The sequence below is a fragment of the Euprymna scolopes genome, chromosome 23 (genome assembly GCF_053919585.1).
Source record: "Euprymna scolopes isolate OS-2025 chromosome 23, ASM5391958v1, whole genome shotgun sequence".
NCBI lineage: Eukaryota > Metazoa > Mollusca > Cephalopoda > Sepiida > Sepiolidae > Euprymna > Euprymna scolopes.
Window position 1 is genome coordinate 38,208,968 of NC_136504.1, and position 19,476 is coordinate 38,228,443.

General features: G+C 34.1%; 1 protein-coding gene across 1 annotated transcript in view; it reads left to right on the forward strand.

The window, feature by feature from the left end:
* The window catches only part of LOC145245837 (PRELI domain-containing protein 1, mitochondrial-like), a 45,345-nt gene that overhangs the window by 930 nt on the left and 24,939 nt on the right, over positions 1–19,476 (forward strand). The window lies entirely within an intron of this gene.

The following is a 19,476-nucleotide window of genomic DNA, read 5'->3' on the forward strand; positions in this document are numbered from 1 at the left end:
TTTCACGATGTTTTTTAAATTTTTTTCAGTGTATTATTATTGATCGGACACTAATAAATCAGATTATCTAAAAATAAATCTAAAAAAAAAAAAAAGATATCGTGAAACTTGAATTTAATCTGAAAAAAAAAAAAAAAACATTACGCGTACAACAATGGCCACCAGTGCAGTCCACCACTCCACCAGTCCACCACTTATAACAAAGAATTACATTGTTTAATATCCGGAAAACTACTTGTTTACGGTAAATTTGTGATATTCGTTTTCAGCATACCTGAAAAATCCTACTTCTGTGTTTACAAAATAGGAAAAAAGTGCTTATGCACGTTCGATACTGCCATATTTTTAAATAGTTTTTTTTTTTATATAGATTAAATGGTTCTAGTGCAGTGCACTTATTGATCCGTGTTGAAATAATAACGTTATTTAAAAAGCCATTCTTAACATTTGGGGGGGGGGATTGGCCTTTTGGTCAAGATCAAAGTGTAGTATCTGTTCCGGCAGATACTGCAAGCTATGACTAGCAAAGACCAGATGTGGGGGCAACCCCACATGCCTGACCTTTAACCAGCTCCCATTTCCCACCTCTCGGGAGCTGATCTCCTTTTTCCCTTCCCCCTCCCTTTACTCCTCACATTAAAAATTGGCCTTGTGCCTAATTTGCTCGGTGAGGGAGCAAATAAATACCATCTGTTCTTCGCTGCAAAATAAAAATTGTCTCAGTCGTAAAGGATTTCTCCTCCACCGAAAGAGTGCTGCAGCTGCACTGGCCACTGCACTTCCATTTCTTGTTCTCTTTCGGTGGAGGAGAAATCCTTTACGACTGAGACAATTTTTATTTTTTGTACCTTTTCTCCACGTTAAAAAACGACCCTGGTGTCTAACTCTGTCCCGTGGGGAGGCATAGTAAATAGGTACAATTAAATAATAAAAAAAACCCCATAAAACTTCGGTGCTAGTGCAGAGTCAGAGAGTGCGCGCTATTTGTTTAAAATCGTATTTCCAAGTTTTATGATAGTTTTTTTTTTTTTTTTTTTTCAAGTGTAAGGTATAGAATAGGTACAAAACACCCTCCCCTCCCCATGTTAAGAATGACTTTTTAAATAAGGTACTTGTACAGTTTAGTCAAGACATTAAAAAAATGAAAATACCGAAAATAGTTTAAATTGTATGTATCCGTTATAGAACGAAGTTCTCCGAAAAAAAATTTCACTTAATATCAAGTTTTTTTCTTTTTTTTTACAGCGGAAAAACACGTTTTTATCAGAGCGCGTTGAAGGCAGCCATCTTGGATTTAAAAAAATTGTTTGAATTTTAGAAATGCCAAAGGGAGATAACTCCAGTTAAAGCGCTGACACCCCTTCCCATCTTTAATACTAGCTTTTCTTCCTAAAAATCGAACATTTTTTTTTTTTTTTTTCGGAGAACTTCGTTCCATAACGGATACATGCAATTTAAACTTTTTTCGATATTTTCATTTTTTAATGTCTTGACTAAACTGTAGAAGTACCTTAAATAATAACGTTATTATTTACGTTCGGATCACTCTGCACTAGTGCACTTCAAGTGCACTAGTGCAGAGTGATCCGAACGTAAATAACTGCACTAGCACTTGCACTAGTACCAAAACTTTAATTAAACTTGGAAATACAATTAAAAAAAAAATAGCGCGGATTAGTAAGTGCACTAGCAGTACCGATTAAAGTTTCACGATATCTTTATTAAATTGTTAGGTGGAAGCACAGAATAGTTACAAAACGCCATACCCTCTCCATGTTAAGAATGGCTTTTGAAACAGTGCACAAGCACAAGTACCAAAACCAATTCCTTTCCGTGTTTACAAAATGGGGAATCGATTTACTATAATGTCGGAACAATAGGTATTATTATACAAACACCGTGACAGCGTTAGGGTTAATTCGCTGTCACGGTGTTTGTATAATAATACCGAACAATAATTAAAAAAAATTTATTTTATTTTATTATCATTATTTATTTTTTTTTTTTTATTTATTTATTTATTTTTTTTTTTTTTTTTTAGATAATCTGGTTTATTAGTGTCCGAATCCACTGCAAAAAAAAAAAAAAAATAGTGGAAGTGACGCTCGTGCAGGTCCACCCCACCGATAAGTCTTCATTGGGACGGTAAATGCCGATATCAGAATACCCTGGTTAGATCACCTCTAAAAAATCGTCCGCGTCCATCAAACATAAACATCGAATTGGAAACTCGAAAGCAAAAAAGATGTATTTCCCCTGTTATTTTAGTAAGAACGAATGGTACTTGTATAGTTTAATCAAGACATTAAAAAATGAAAATATCGAAAGAAAGAAGTTTAAATTGTACGTATCCGTTATGGAATGAAGTTCTCTGAAAAAAAAAAAAAAAATCACTTAATTTCATCAAGCAGTTTTTTTTTGTTTTTTTTTTTTTATAGGGGAAAAACAATTTCTTATGATACCGACCAAAAGGTTCGATTTTTAGGAAGAAAAGCTAGTATTAAAGATGGGAGGGAGTGTCGGCGCTTTAAATTGAGTTATCTTCCCGTGGCGTGTTAAAAAAATTCCAAGATGTCTACCTTCAACGCCTTGTCACAAAAACGCGTTTTTCCGCTGTAAAAAAACAAACAAACGAACAAAAAACTACTCGATCAAATAAAGTGAAAATTTTTTTCGGAGATCTTTAGTTCAAAACGGATACGTACAATATAACTTTTTTTTTTTTTTTCGATATTTCACTGCATGTGAACCTGATCTCATCCCGGCTGTGCTATTAAAAATGTGCTCCGCCGAAGTTGGTCCAGTTCTCTCTAAACTTTACAAAAAATGCCTTAATGAATCTTGCTTTCCTGACTGTTGGAAAACTGCTTCTGTGGTACCAGTTTTCAAGAATTCTGGTGAAAGAACTGACCCATTAAATTATCGCCCCCATTAGCCTCCTCCCACTTTTCACCAAAATATTTGAGTCCATGATTAACCAAGGTCCATTGCCTTACAGATGCTAAACTTCTGACCGACCAACAACATGGATTTAGGCAAGCCCGTTCCACAGCAGACATCCTAACTGTAATCTCTGAGCATATATACCATTCACTGGACAAAGCAGGGGAGGGTAGAGCTAAGGCTTTTGACAGGGTATGGTTGGAGGTCTTCTAAGGAAAATCAAATCATACGGTATCACTGGATGAATACTTAACGTAATTAAATCCTTCTTAGAGAAGAGAAAAATCCAGGTTGTCCTCGACGGTCGTACATCTAAACAGTGGTCTATACTTGGACCTCTATTATTCCTAATCTTCATAAATGACCTCCCTGGCAAAATTTTCTTTGAGATGCTGATGACACCACGCTCTTTAACAGACACAACAGGAAAACAAATGAACACATATCTAAGGAAATAATGACCTCCAATCTGTAGTGGAATGGGAGCAAAAATGGATGGTCACATTTAATGCTGCCAAGACTAAACTTGTTTCCTTCAATAACTACAAGAAACCTTCTCTACCACCAATAGCAATGGCCAAAGACTCTTTATCTGAAAGTACATCTTTTAAACTCCTTGGCCTAACGTTCACAGGAAATATGAGTTGGAACAATTACATTGAGAGCATTGCCAGGATTGTTGTGAAGAAGATAGGTTCTCTCTACCATGCTAGAAAGCGCCTAACGCCCAAAAGTATCCTGTACCTCTATAAGGCCACCATTCGCCCATGTATGGAGTATTGTTGCCATATTTGGGCTGGTGTATCTGCTACTAGTTTCTCGCTCCTAGACAAGGTTCAAAAGAGTCGCCAACCTGATAGGTTCTGATCTGTCATCTAAGCTTCAGCCTCTGTTCCATCGACGAAATGTTGCATCCCTCTGCTTGTTCTACAAGTATTTTAACGGTGAATGCTCTGATGAACTGCAAGCACTTGTACCTCCCGCAACGTAAATATCCCCAACAAACCCAATAAGCAGCTAAATCCCACCTCTTCACAGTAGATTTCCCTAGATGTAAGAGAGCCTTCTACTGCAGTAGTTTCTTCCCCAGAACCGCTAGACTTTGGAATTCCCTTCCGGGTCCCTGCTTCCCTAACTGTACTGACATGCAGAAGTTCAAGTCTAATGTGAACCGACATCTTGCTACCCAACTCCCTACATAGTACCTCTGTAGCTTATGTCCCTGATAGTAACCCCCTACAATCAAAGTAGCAATGTGCCTTGTTTGGGGTGAAAATGTAATAAAAAAATTTTTTTTTAAATATTTTCTTATGCAAACTTTTCAATAAATGTCTTTAGAATTATATTTTGATATATTTTTATACAATGTTTTGATTTTCAAATTGCGTTCACCCAGTTTAAACAATTATGAATGTCATTTTCATTTTCTGTTTTTAATATATATATATATATATATATATATATATATATATATATACACGTGAAACTACTGTGTGGATGACTATATATATATAGTCATCCCCATACAGTAGTTTCGCTGTTATACAGCTCATCAGTGCGGCTAGACAGGCAACTGTCTCAAGCCAGGATCGAAACCCGACCGCCCAAATGACAGTCAAGGCTTCTCACCATTGCGCTATACGGCTGCTGCTGTGTAGGTAATGAATTAACGATGTTTTGACATCGTCCAAATGCTTCCGCTCGATTTGTTTATACAAAGAGCGTCGCTTCATATGCTAATGGTAATTTGTATCACTTCCCAATATGCTCAACCCAAGATAGAAAGCATTATAGTCATCTACAGCAGAGCAGCACTCAGCAGTGCTGCTCAGCAGCACAGCAAGCACCGTTTCGTTTCGCAGCTCATCAGAGCGGCTTTCATTAATTAAATCGAAACATTTCCAATTAAACAATTACGGATATGTTTTCTTTCACTTTTTTTAAATAATTCTTTCCGGAAGTAATTAATATCTAGTTTAATTTTTTATTATTTATTTCATACTTCGGCCATAGTTTAAAGTACTGATTTCTCCCTCTCGACTGGTGCCCGAAAAAATGGCGTCTCCATTTACGGCGATAAACTGTAGAAGTACTCGATTTTTTTAGCGATGATTTGGCTAGGGTATTCCGATATCGACAAAAGTCGTCATTTTATGTGTTAAGGTGGAAAGAAAGTAAAAATATACCAACCCCACCATCTTTTTTTAATTTTTTTTTTTTTTTATCGTTTTCCACTTATATTTTGCCTTCTAATAGTTCGTAAACATGCTTACCTTATTCTCCCTTCATTTGCAATCGTCTTCCTCCCTTTTCCTAGATAAGCACTTGAATTCTACCACTAACCCTAAGTCCAATTGGCAACTGCGAACTGCGCTGCCCTAAGATACACAAATGAAGCGAAGTCTGCCAGACAAGTAGTTCAAAATGTGGCTATCCTTCTTTCCTAGGTTAGAAATTACTTTCTAAAACTTTTTAAAAACTCGCCTGTCCCTTTTATTCAGTTAGAACGAAAGGAAATCTATAATCGCTAAGAAATCGAAAATTAAAAAACAAAAATACTGCTAAAACATTACATTTTCGCATGATTGGCGACATTTATGACAAATCAAAAAACGCTTTAAAATGTTAAAATAACAGGTACTTATTCACTTATTGCACCGCGCTGAAATAATGTTATTATTTAGAAAGCCATGCTTAACACGGGGAGGGGAGGGCGTTTTGTAACTGTTCTGTACTTTCACCTAACAGTTTAACAATAATAATAAAAAAAATATAATGTAAAACTTGAAAATACTATTCAAAATAACACGGTACAATAAGTGCATAAACACCAAATAACAAAACAACTTATCGAGTTAAGTGGAGGCGTAACTTATCTTGCCTTTGGTAACATTTATTATTTTTTGTTGCCCCTTTTTGTTTTGTTTGTTCTTGTTAAAATTGCCCTAATTTATCGGCCTCCTCGTAAAGTAGGTCGTGCCTACATGCTCCATTTTCAGCCCCCCCCCTCCTACAAAAAACTGGGATAGCAACGAAAAACATTTTTACCAACATTGCCTTCGGCACAAGTGCAGTTTAGCATACTTGTGCCTTGTTTTCTTATTTACAACTTAAGCTACTTAAAAAACAAAACTACAAAAATATCTTGGTAAATGTGTAGTTTAGCGGCGTAAATTATTTGAAAGACAAAAATTATAAAAAAAACTATTTTTATATAAAACATTAGACCCAAATGCTGAAATAAAACCAGAAAAAAATTCATTTTTACTATTTTTATCATGTTTATTAGACTAAATATGCTACATTCGAGGTCGCCATATTGCTTTTAAAATTTGTCCTTTCTAAAGTTTGACAGATTGGCCTTTTTACGCTCTTTTATTACAAGAAAATTTTATATATATATATATATATGGCGGCCAAAAACAGGGTTTCATGTAAGAGCGTAAAAAAAAAAAAGGCTAATCTGTCGAACCATAGAAAGGCCAAATTTTAAAAGCAATATGGCGGCCTCGAATGTCGTACATTTAGTCTTTATAAAAAAATGATGAAAAAATAATACAAATGAAATTTTTTTCTGGTTTTATTTCCAGCCTTTACTTCTAAAAATGTGCTTTATATAAAAACAATTTTTTTTGTCTGGCAAATAATTTACGCCGCTAAACTACACATTTACCAAAATACTTATGATGTACGTACCCGTCATGGAACAAATGTCATATTCCTAAAATCACGTCAATTAATCAAGTAGTTTTATTTTATATTATTTTTTAATTGGAATTCATTATTGAGATAAGTATTGTTTATATTAATTATTTATTGCGGACTATTATTCTCATCTTTATTAGTTGTTGTTTCACGATGTTTCGGCCAACTATTTCTCTGGCCTTAGTCAGGTGGTAACAGCGACGGATAGGAACTTCGAATCTCTTAATTGCATTCTCAGCAATCACTGCCATCCGTAGCTGTTGTCGTCTCACCACGTTTTTGGCCAAGTAAGCTTCTGGCCGGCTTTGGGTATAATGAATTCCAATTAAAAAATAATATAAAATAAAACTACTTGATCAATTGACGTGATTTTAGGAATATGACATTTGTTCCATGACGGGTACGTTCCTATCCGTCGCGGTTACCACCTGATGAAGGCCAAAGGAATAGTTGACCGAAACATCGTGAAACAACAACTAATAAAGATGAGAATAATAGTCCGCAATAAATAAAAATTAATATAAATAATACTCATCTCAATAATGAATTCCAAATAAAAAAAAATAATAGATATACAATTCGGTACAGACCCGACCCGACCTGACCCGACCCGACCATGGAAGATCAGATAAAAAAAAAATAAACGTGGATTCATAAGATCAAAAAATTTAACCTTGATCGTCCTTCGGGGCCCGTGGTGCAGTTGATAGACGTTGAATCTCTACGGTTCCAGATGAGCATTGTCTGAAGATAGCGGTTCCAATCCTACCCAAAGCCGGCCAGAGGCTTACTTGGCCAAAAACGTGGTGAAACGAAGACAACAACTACGGATGGCAGTAATTGCTGAGCATGCAGTTAGGATATTCGAAGTTCCTATCCGTCGCGGTTACCACCTGACGAAGGCCTGAGGAATAGTTGGCCGAAACGTTGTGAAACAACAACTAATAAAGATGAGAATAATAGTCTGCAATTAATAAAAATTAGTTTTATTTTGTTATAAAGAAAAGCGAGTATGCTTTACAATAGACAACAGAACAATAAAAAAAACAAATACATAAGTAAATGTTACAAAAGGCAAGGTAAGTTACTTTTCTAGCTAAGTTTTTGGTGTTTTAACTTATTTTAAAGTGTTTATTAAGTTTGAAACGCAAATAGTGCAGACCACTTTAAGTTAAAAATGAAAAGAAAGATGGCGACATGAGGCTCTCACATTTTTAGAGTCCCGAGAATCGCTCAAAACTCGAAAATAATTTAAAAAAAAAAAGAATAAAAAAAATAGTACTTATTCACCTAATAAATGTCACGGTGACATTTATATTTATTTTTAAAATAAAATGAAATAAACCTCCTTATATATATTTACTAAATTTATTAGGTTCTTAAGATAGACTCAACAGATCTATTTTTTTTTTTTTTTAAATATATGGTTTTGTGAAATATTTTATCTTGCCTGTTTTTGCTCTAAGACAGTGGCAAAAATTAACAAAGCATACCTCTAAAATTCAACACACATTTTATTTCTTTTCTGTTCTAAAATTTTATTCTTTCTTTCTTCGTTTTAAAAAAAGAAATTCTTAATTTGCCTCCGAATAGAGCTAGTAACAATCTTGAAAGGTAATAGTTCTATCTTCAACAGGAACTGGTATTCGGGTACAGCACTGTTCGAAGATTTGATTAATTACAGCCGTTGAAGGGGTTGGTATGATGCCTTCTGATAAAAAGATTCAATTTTCGACTTTAGTCGACATCGCAGAAGTTCATAATTATTCATTTGAAGGAAAAATCATTGACAGGTCGATAATTCCAACCTTAAAAAGTCTGTGAGAGACACAATATAATAACTTAGCCTAATCATTTAGGCTTTAAAATAAAGTCTCAAAGAGACGAAAGTTAGAGGCGTTCAAATGCCTCATATCCAGAGAGAGTTGTTCCATCCTTCTGGTTCGGCTGTTTTACTGAAACTGCCTGTAAAGAGAAAAGGTATTCAAAAGTCTACCAAACTCATTGCTGGCGGTTAAAACATCGACCAATTTGATTGGTCTAAACAAAGAAAGTATGTGGCCAAATCAGCCAATGAAGAGTTTGCTTATAATTAGAATTTTTCAGTTTTAAGCAAAAACAGTAATTGGCGGACCTGTTCAAGAGTGTGTTTTTCATCTTTTTAAAAAAAAAATTTTTTTCCGATTATCATAGATTACAGAATCACGTGACACATCGGTAAAGAAATGGACAGTAAGTCAGGTAGCAATGAAGTAGAACGTTATAACGAGAAAGTGAACCCCTTTCTTAAAAATCATTAAATTTTTTTTTCTGCTAATATGATACTTAAGTCTGTAATCTGATAATCGTCGGAAAAAAGTTAAAAAAGGTGTAAAACACATTTTTAGGGGGTAGATTTTGTGTGCTCATAGATTTTTGCCAAACAAACAAACAGTACGAGGGGCGTGCAATAAGTAATGCCCCTGGCAGTAGAGCAACAGAATTTGGCAGTTATTAGTCTTTCTCTACATAGGAACCACCCAGAGTTATGCATTTCTCCCATCGTTTGATGCAGCTCTGGAGACCGTCCTCCAACCACGACGTGACTTCAGAAATCAAGACTGCATCATCTGGGAAATGCTTTCCTTAAAAAAACCACTTCATGGCTGAGAAGGGGTGAAAGTCAGAGGGTGCAAGATCAGGAGAGTAGGGAGGATGGGGAAGGATTTCATAACCACACGCCCATGCTTCTGATCTGGTGACAGGCGAGTTGTGGACCGGAGCGTTGTCCTGCAGGAGGAGGGTATCTTTGCTGATCTTGCCCCACCTCTTGATTTTGATAGCTTCCTTTAATTTCCTCAAAAGTGAAGCATAATAGGCTACTGTAATTGTGGTACCCTTTGCCAGGAAATCTGTCATCACTACTCCGTCCTGGTCCCAGAAGACTGTGAGCATGACCTTGCCAACGGAGGGCTGCACCCTTGCCTTCTTTGGAGGTGGTGAGTCTAAGTGCTTCCACTGCATTGACTGAGCTTTGGTCTCTGGATCATAGTGATGGACCCAGGTTTCATCCTGTGTAATCAGTCTTTTGAAAAACTTTCACTCATCTTCTTGGCACATCTCCAAATTCATCCTTGAGCACTCGACGCGTTCTCTCTTCTGGAATGGTGTGAGCAACCTGGGAATCCATCTGGCAGACACCTTATGCATATGCAAATGGTCATGAATGATAGTTTCCATAGACCCTGTACTAATCTTGACATCTTGGGCTATTTGCCGAATAGTAATGCGCCGATCTTCCAAAATGGCAGCCTGAACTTTACGGACAGATGCCTCATCAATGGCAGAAGGGGGGGAGGGCGACCAGGTCTGGGAGCTGTTTCCACAGACTTCCGGCCATGTTTGAATTCACGATGCCAGCGTTTTACAAGGTCATATGATGGGGCTTTATCACTATAAGTTTCTTTCATTTCATCAAAAGTTTCCAGTGGTGTGCGTTCTTTCAAATACAAAAAACCGGATCACTGCTCGACATTCAACAGACTCCATTTCACACCTGACTCGGTTCAAACACCTGTAAAACAGAAACCTCAATTAGTTCAGGGCTGTAATTTGCCACATAATCCGTAGAGATATAAATCATTGCACATGCAAAATTTCAGCTAGATCAGATAACTGGAAGTGGGTCAGGGGCATTACTTATTGCATGCTCCTCGTAGGTTTCTTCATCATTAATAGCAAAATTCGAAAATCAAAGTATTGAATTTCAAATAAAACCAATGGTATCTAATTTTTCTTTGCATGTCACAGTAATGAACATATCCAAAAATTGCCAAAAATGATTAGGTAGAAAAATAAGGATTAATGAAAATAGTTTTTGAAAACAATTTGTGAAAATTGAGTTTTGCTAAATTGACTTAAGATTTTCAGTTTTCAGGAAATAATTACCTCCCTTTTGTTACATTTCAAACTTTTTTTTTTTTTTTTTTTTGCAAAACTCAATTTTTTCTAGTTGTCTTTGTTGAAAACTTTTTTGGGTATATTCATTTATTCATTACTGTGACATGACAATCAAGTATATCCCATTGGTTTTACTTGAAATTTAATGTTTCGAATTTCGCTTTAATAATAAAGAAGAACCAACAATGGTATCTAATTTATTTCGATAGCTCAATCAGCCACCAAATTATGGCCATTCAAAGTTCGTTGGAAATTAGAAAACTTGTAATTTTGCTATTGGTGCAGAAAACAATTTTCGCATTGTAAACTTGCACGCTTTATACAAAGTGAAAAATTCTTGCACATTTCATTTCATTTCATGGTAAATAAAAATTAATCTTAAAAGCAATAATCACCCCCCCCCTCAATTTTAACCGATATTCGTCACTTGGTATTTTTTTACGACCTTAACCAGCGTAGTATAAACACCCCCAACCTCCCCATGTTAAGAACGGCTTTCAGAATAAACACCCCTCGACCTCAAAAACTATACTACATACTAAAACATACTATAAAAATTATTCGTTTAGGTTTGCGCAATAATTTTAAGATCAGACCAGTCTAAACATTGGCCAACATTCTATTGCTTCCAGAAAAAACACACACAAAAAAAAAAATGACATAAAAACATTATTTAACTGTTCATAATATACAACATTATCACAGTGACACACTGCGTCTTATTAGATCGTTAAAATTAAGCAACATTGAGTCTGGTTAATACCAGATGAGTGACCACCAAGCACTGTATGTAAGAGGTCACCGACACCTTTATGCATGAACTGCGAAAACCTAACGGTATCATCTCCCCTGACAGGGATATACTCATACAAGAACCTGAAGTCCTACCTAACTAATATTCCTGGTGAACTAAGTGCAAGAGAAATCAAGACGATTGCACTTAAGGGAACAGCAAGGATACTAAAAAGAGTTCTCGGTTGGTTTCAATAAAAAGCAGAGCAATGTTGGCAGCTGGTTTGGCTGCCCCAATCTTCAAAGAAAGAAAATGAAAAAAATAAAGTGACTAGGGACTACTTGTGAATCTAATACCCCATGAAACTTCCTCATTTGGAGAAAGCCAGTTCAACTTGCCTAGGGTGAATTCTGTTTCGGTATTCAGTAACTTTATTTCAACAGCTAACACAGTGAATCTTCTTGATATGATTCATAGTGTATTTGAGATGAAGCTTGAATTTTCTGTCGATACTAAATCAATGATCAAAAAAAATCCTCAGATTTGGACCATGTAAAAAACGATGAACACACTATCTGATGATAGAGCAAGCATTTCTTTTACTATTTAATTCATTATCACTCGTCTAGCTACAACCACTATCACCCCCACCCCCACTCTCTGTGCCTAAATCTAAACATGGATTCCATGAACAAAGCTTCTTTACTAGAACTGCCCGCCTGTAGAACTTTCGCAGTCCTGCTTTCCAGCTGGTTGCAATATGGTCGTCTTCAAGTCCAATGTAAACAAGTTCCTGTTGCGCTGTACCGTTAAATAATACAATTATACCAAATTCTTACTACTTGTGATTACTATGATGTTGTCTCATTGATTACTGTACACTCATTAACCCTTATCCTGGAGTGGTTTTCGGGCCTTGGTAAGTGGTGACTGTAAAAAGTCCCCCCCCCCAAAAAAAAACTTTAAAGAATTTATTTATTGATGTATTTATTTTTTTTGTGAACGAGAATTTAAATCATTGTATTAAACCACGGCCACCGATATATATATATATATATATATATATATATACACACACACACACATCTCGGTAGCTGTGATTAAATCTACCATATTCACAAATGACACATTTTATTTAAAAATAGAACTATTTTATATGCATTGAGAAACACAATATCTCACACACCAAATTTGAAAAACACTAACATTTGTTTTTTTTTTATATAAAAAAAATTCCCCGTCTTAAAAAAGAGTGACCTAATTTGAAGTAACCTAGATAAAAAAAAAAAAATCAAGACAAATGAGAAAAAGAAAAATGTATATTTATAAAAGAGAAAAGGTTAAATTCTTTGTTTACATACCAAAGTTTTATCAAAATAACTAAAATGAATAAATAAACCAGATATCGCAAGTTGAAATCTAAAAGAAATTTCACAATATTTACTCGTTTTCACACTGAACTAGGCTGGTTTGTGATGACTATTAGAAGCATATGCGGCTCATTAATATTTGACTTTAGTTTAGGCTAGGCATCATTTTCCAGTTTTTTAACACTTATGATCTAGCAAGCAAGTAGCCCAATCCAATTAATCCATGAATAAATGCGAACGTTTTTATCTTTTATATCTATATTTATACCATCAAAACAGTTCATTGTTTTTAAATCAATAGAGCATAGTCTTTGGAAATACTGTATATCTTTTTTCTTTTTTTTTTCTTTTTACATAGGCATCACCACTTATCAAGGCCAAGAGGTCACTCGAGGTTAAGGGTTAAAGAGTGTCCAGTAGAAATTGGACAATATAGTAATCGTTAATAATGGAAATTCGGTAATTTTTTTTTTAACTTATATGGAATGGCTCATCAAAAACTTGTTTACGTTAGACTTGAAGACAACCATATTGTAGTCAGCTGGAAAGCAGGAAAACGGAAGATGATTCCACAGGCATGCAGTTCTAAGAAAGAAGCTTTGTTCATGGAATCTATGTTTTAGGCACAGATAAAGAGTGGGGGAAATTATTGATAGTGTTTTCTGCTAGACGGGTGTTTCTTGTGAAAGTTTGGCGGGGGGGGGACCATAGATTGGAGCTCAGCCGAGCACTTGCCATGAAAATAAGGATAAAGCAGAGACAAACTTGCAACATCTCTTCTATGATAAAGAGGTTGCAGGGAAGAGAAAAGGACATCCCCTATGAGCTATCTATCTATCTCTATAAAGTAGTAGCGTTTGTGTGTGTTTGTCTGTGTGTACAACTCCCAATGATCAGAGAAATATAAAAGCCATATTTGTGTACACCTCTCCTGGTCAAAAAATATTAACGCCCATGATAATAGGATACTTCTGTCAAAGGAGACATTATATTTTATACGTAATGTCTATATATAGCATTCTTCAAGCCACATCTATATTGATTGAGTTACGATCATTAGCATATCACATTAAATTAAATCTATTTAAATAATTAGCTCGATGATATTACTTATTTGACATAATAGCTTCGTATCAATTGTACTAATTAAAAAAAAAAAATTAATTAATTAGTTTATTTAAATTTCAATTTATATTTGATTTAACTTATTTTATCTGAAATCTAAACCCGTTTAATTTTCAAACCAGAAAATCAAATAAATGTGATAGTTTAATTGAAAAATTGTTTTAAACAGAGTACGTTATTAAATATTTTCTGTAATAGATCTGTTTTCATTTCGAAATATTCTTCTAAGCTGAATTATTATTTTTATTTTTAATTCGGAGGAAATTTTTTTTCGCTTATTTTTAATTTTTAAGTAACTTTTTTATTTGTTAGAGAAAAATAATTAAAACTAATGTCCTCATTTACTTGCATCACCACGAGGGCAGAGTTAGTCAGACACAGGGTCAATTTTCCATGTGAACAAAATCCATCATCCCATACATTATCTGCTCCTTTTTTTTTTTTTTTTGTTTATAAAATTTAATCGGTGTTGCCCAGGATTTATTATAATAATTATACCATAGCAAGTGTGTTTAATTGCCTGTGAAACAGATTTTCTTTAATTTATTTAATATCTTAAATTAAAAATGGTCAATTTTTACGATGTGATCCAGCATTGTTTAACCCCTAAAAAAAAAAATGAAGGCCTACTTTTTTGGGGCCTAATACGTTTAAACAGTCTTTATAAATAATATGAAAGAAGAAATTTTGAAAAAAAAAAAAAGAAAATTAACATTTTAGCGTGGGGGATCATAACATAAAATGAGCACACCCTTTTGGCCACAAAGTGTTCAATGAGACATGTCATCTCTCGCATTTTTTTCAAGTTTGGTGACAGGGGTCAAAACATGACATACATTTTTTTTTGTTGTTTTTTTTTTTTTTGTGGTGGGGGTGGGAATTACATTTGAAACATAAAATAGCGATAAATTTAATTAATTTTTATGAGACCATTCTGTACTTTCACCTAACAATTTTATAAACAGAACGAACCCCAAAATATGACAAATTCAATTTTTTGGCGGGGAGGGGGTGTGTGGAGGATTACATTAGAAATATAAAATGACGAAAAATTTCATTTGTTTTTGGAATTAATTTTTGGTAGATTTTTTTTTTTTTTTTTTTTTTTTTTTTTGCGATCGCACGGGCATTCGCTGCTGTTTTTATTGAAACAAAAGTTGTAATGATTTATTTTAAATTATTTTGTTTGGGGAGGGGGTTCTTTCCAGTGCTCAATATCCAGAGAATAGTTCTTCTCTTTGTAGCCCTTCTGCCAAAATATCTGATGGAGAGGGTATCACATACTTCTTTTTTTGGGCAATTGCATTTACATGTTTTCATCCATTATTTTATTTTTGTTGTGGGGGTATCCCCGTTGCCCACTATGAAAATGATTAGTATACAGGTGTGTTTCAAACGGAACTTCATGTCAACCCAGGCAACATATATATATATGCAGCGTTTTTTTTTCTCTTAAGCATATTTCATTAAATAAAATATCAAACAAAATAAGATATTTCTAACTTCCGAATAGCAGTTTTCACTTCTGGCAGAAACTGGCTGATGTAATCGCCATATTTGTTAAGCCCGAGTACGTTCCAATCCTTCTGGATTTGTGATCAGGGATAAATTAATTGCACCGTTTTTGAACAATTTATATAATTTTGTTTTTCTTTAATAACGTATGATGGTTTATATAATAACGCATGTTTATTTCATTGGTTAATTATTTTAATAAAAAATTTTATTATTTTATTTAATGAAATATGCTTAAGATATATATCCTAGAGATTAAAAATCCAAGCACAGCTATTGGTATGCCGGATGTGCGTAATTTAAAACAGTTTATAATAAACTGTTTGTTGTTATTCATTTGTAATTTTATTGTTCTCTCTCTCTCTATCTATATATATATATATATATATATATATATATATATATATATATATATATATATACTAGCAAATGCATTTGTGATGTTAGTCTGTATAAAAGTGTTAACTTTGGTCAAAATCCAACTGTTCTTTCTTTAATTGGATCTTTTCCGATTATTGATTTTCATCAGATGCATTCCAATACAAAACCTATCTAAGAACACTCCCAGGCACATGAATTTGTGTAAAATTTTTGAAAAATTGGCCCAGCCGTTTCAGAGTCTATAGGGAACAAACACACACATACACAGTGCTTTTATATCTAAAGTATATATATATATATATATATATATATTCTTCGGAGTAGTTTTTATTTAACAATCAGTGGTTATGTAAACGTGAGATTGTAGGTTTACAAAATATTACTGGCAGTAATATTCTATAAGTTATCCCATCTAAACGAGAATTGCTCGATATTCAAGATAGAGCAAATAAATTAAATTGTAATTCAATGAATTTCAAAAAACTCTCATTGAAATGAAATGAAGTGGTTGAGTTTCATATCAAAGAATTTTTATTATTCTAAGCAAGACAAAGAATGTTTTAGAAAGTGTATCTCCTTAACCTATAGGGTTTCGATGTCTACCATCTCATCAGAGGAGTGAAAATATTAGCAAATAGTTATAAAGGTATGCACCCTATTTGCTAAAGTCAGTGAGACATGGAAAGTCAAAGTGAAAACATTATATTTATCAGAAGTTCTGTGGCAGGAGTATTTGTAGAAAAAAAAGCATATATATATATATATATATATATATATGCAATAGTTTTGTCAATATTAAGTTTTTAAATTGACTTAATAAAACAAAAAAATCTTAAAATATGCCGTTCATCTTCAAATGAGGTAAGAGTTCACAAAGAGAAGGGAAGGTAACGATTCTCTCCCTTGCTCTCTCTCCTTCCTTCCTCTCTTTGTTATTAGTAATGTCAAAATAAAAAAACACAAAGTTTAATCAATTTTTAGTGCTTATGCAGCTTAAATACATTTCTATTTTTTTTTTCTTTAGAATGGTTAAAAATCCTGCTTGTCTCTCCATGAGAATGGCTTTTTAAATAATAATGTGATTTCAGCAATGGTTCATAAACTGCGCAAGTGCCCAATTTTCAAATGTGATTAAGCACAATAAATAGTGGCAGTTGTTATTACCCAGTATGTCATCGAGTCTATGTAATATTTTTCTTGCTCCTTGTTTAGTTGGTTTGTACTTTATGCTTTGAAAAAAAAGGCCAAATACAATTTTTTTTTTGGGGGGGGAGACCAAGCTGCTTCAAAATAGGCTAAATTTGTGAAATTTGGCTGTAAAAAGTCAATCTGACAACCCTGGACAAGAATATGAGAGTGACTTTCCTTTGATGGAGCCTTGTTTTCGAATATCATAATATATGACCATTGTTGTAATGGTGTGAGAAACGAACTTGTAATTTCGACGTGCAGTGGTTTAAAAAAGAAAAAGATAGCTAAATGTTGTATAATGGGGGTAACATTCGAAGGAAACAGCAAAAAAAAAAACAGAAAAACATTGTCAATAGGTACTCAGTACCTATTGACAATGTTTAAAGATTTCATCTTGCAATGTGATTTTATTTGTATTGAACTATGTAGCACAATATTACTTTCTGAATATTTATTAGTACTTATTGATTTATCTGATTTGGGTTAGTTCTATATTTAAAATATAATGGACACTTAAAAAAATATTAATATACTTTTTGTTGCTTGTTATTCGTTTTCCTGTCAAAAACAAATTTTTTTTATGATATTCAGAAACATATCAGCTTTATCAAAACATTTGTTGATCAATTATATTTCTCATTCTGTGAAATTTCCACAGGTCCTGCTAGTTATTATTAGATACAAATTTGAAAATTTTCTTCAATATTTCACAGTAATCTATTTGAACTCTAAATATAACGTAAAGGGTTACTATTTGGGATCGTGTCTAACACAAGGCTGTGGGGAGTTGAGCAGCAAGATATCTGTTCACATTAAATTTAAACTTTTGCAGGTTAGTACAGCCAAGCAAATAGGAAACAGAAAAGGAATTTGAAAGTCTATGGCAACACTTTAAAGGTCGCAATGACTAAATTTTCTCTGATTCTCTCTCCTCTGATCTTAAGTGTGTGGTGCAATGGGGAAAGAGGTGACTGGTTAATTTTAATGCATCTAAAACCAAGCTTCTATCTTTACACCATCAATGGTCTTATCCCCATCTGTCATCAATTGAAATGAATGGCTCTTGTCTTAGGGATGTTCCATGTTTTAACAAGCTTCTTGGTCTGACTGTTACTCCTGATTTGAAATGTACATCAAATCCGTTGTCAAGGTCGCTGGAAAAATGATGGGATCATTCTACCGCTCAAGTAGATATCTCACTGCAGATGCAATTGCCTACATCTATAAGAGCCAAGTACGCCCAAGGATGGAGTGCTGTTGCCACATCTGGGCAGTAGCTGCGAGAAGCACTTATCCTGCCTTGACAAAGTTCAAAATAGACTTCATAGTCTAGTGGAGGATAGTCTTTTCTCTGCCCTGCAACCTCTTTCCCACAAAAAAGACATTGCAAGCCTGTCTCTGCGTTATCGTTATTTTCATGGCAAGTACTCATCTGAGCTCCAGTCTATGGTTCCCCCCTTGTCAAACGTACACAGAAAACTCGTCTAGCTGAAACCACTATCAATAGTTTCCCTCACTCTTTATCTGTGCCTAAACCTAAATGTAGGTACCATGAACGCCTGTGGAACTCTCTTCTGTTTCTCTGCTTTCCAGCTGACTACAATATAATTATCTTCAAGTCCAACATAAACAAGTTCTTGATGAGTCGTCCCCTTAAGTAATCTAATTTACCAAATTTCCACTATTAACGATTACTACAAAAATGTTCGCATTGACTACTGTACACTTGTTAACCCTTATCCTCGAGTAACCTCCAGGCCTTGATAAGTGATGACTCCTTTGTAAAAGAAAAAAAATAAGTCCGAAAGAAGAAACTATTAGAGTAGAAGGCTTTCTGGCGTCTGGAGCCTCAACAGTGAAGTGGTGTGATTTTGCTGCTTGTTGGATAAATCAGGAGTATGTCGAGAGGGGCACAATTGCTATGAGTTCATTTGAGCACATTCCATTAAAGTACTTATAAAAACAGGCACAGGGTTGCAACATTGCAGTGATGAAACAGTGGTTGGAGGTTGACTGATAGTGAGGAACCTATTAGATTTGAAACTCTTTTTTGGACTTTTTGTAATAGGGAGAGACAAGTGGTAGATGCACCAGCCTAGATGTGGCAACAATACTTAATGCATGATTGAATTCTGGTTTTCTAAAGATATAGGATGCTTTCTGGTGTAATTGTCTAATAGGAGTTTATTTTCTTTGCAGCAGTTTTGGCAATGTTTTCAATTTATTTGTTGCTTTCTATTTGTGGATTATCGTGAGAAACTTTATTTAAATGTAGGTATATACTGGGTCAATTTATAGTACAACATGCACAATTGAAAGAAAGAAAACTTAAACAGTATTAAGTAGGGTTGGATCAAATACTGACTTTTAACAATTGAAATACAAATACAAATACTTTCGTTTAGGTTACCAGAAATACAAATACTTTTATTCCTCAATCTCAAAATACAAATAAAAATACGATAACTGATTTAAACAAAAACAAATATAAGTACTTTTTTTTTCAAAGTAATAAAGAAATCTGAAAATATGCAAAAAAAAAAAAAAAATATTTCCTTCCAAATTTGACATCTA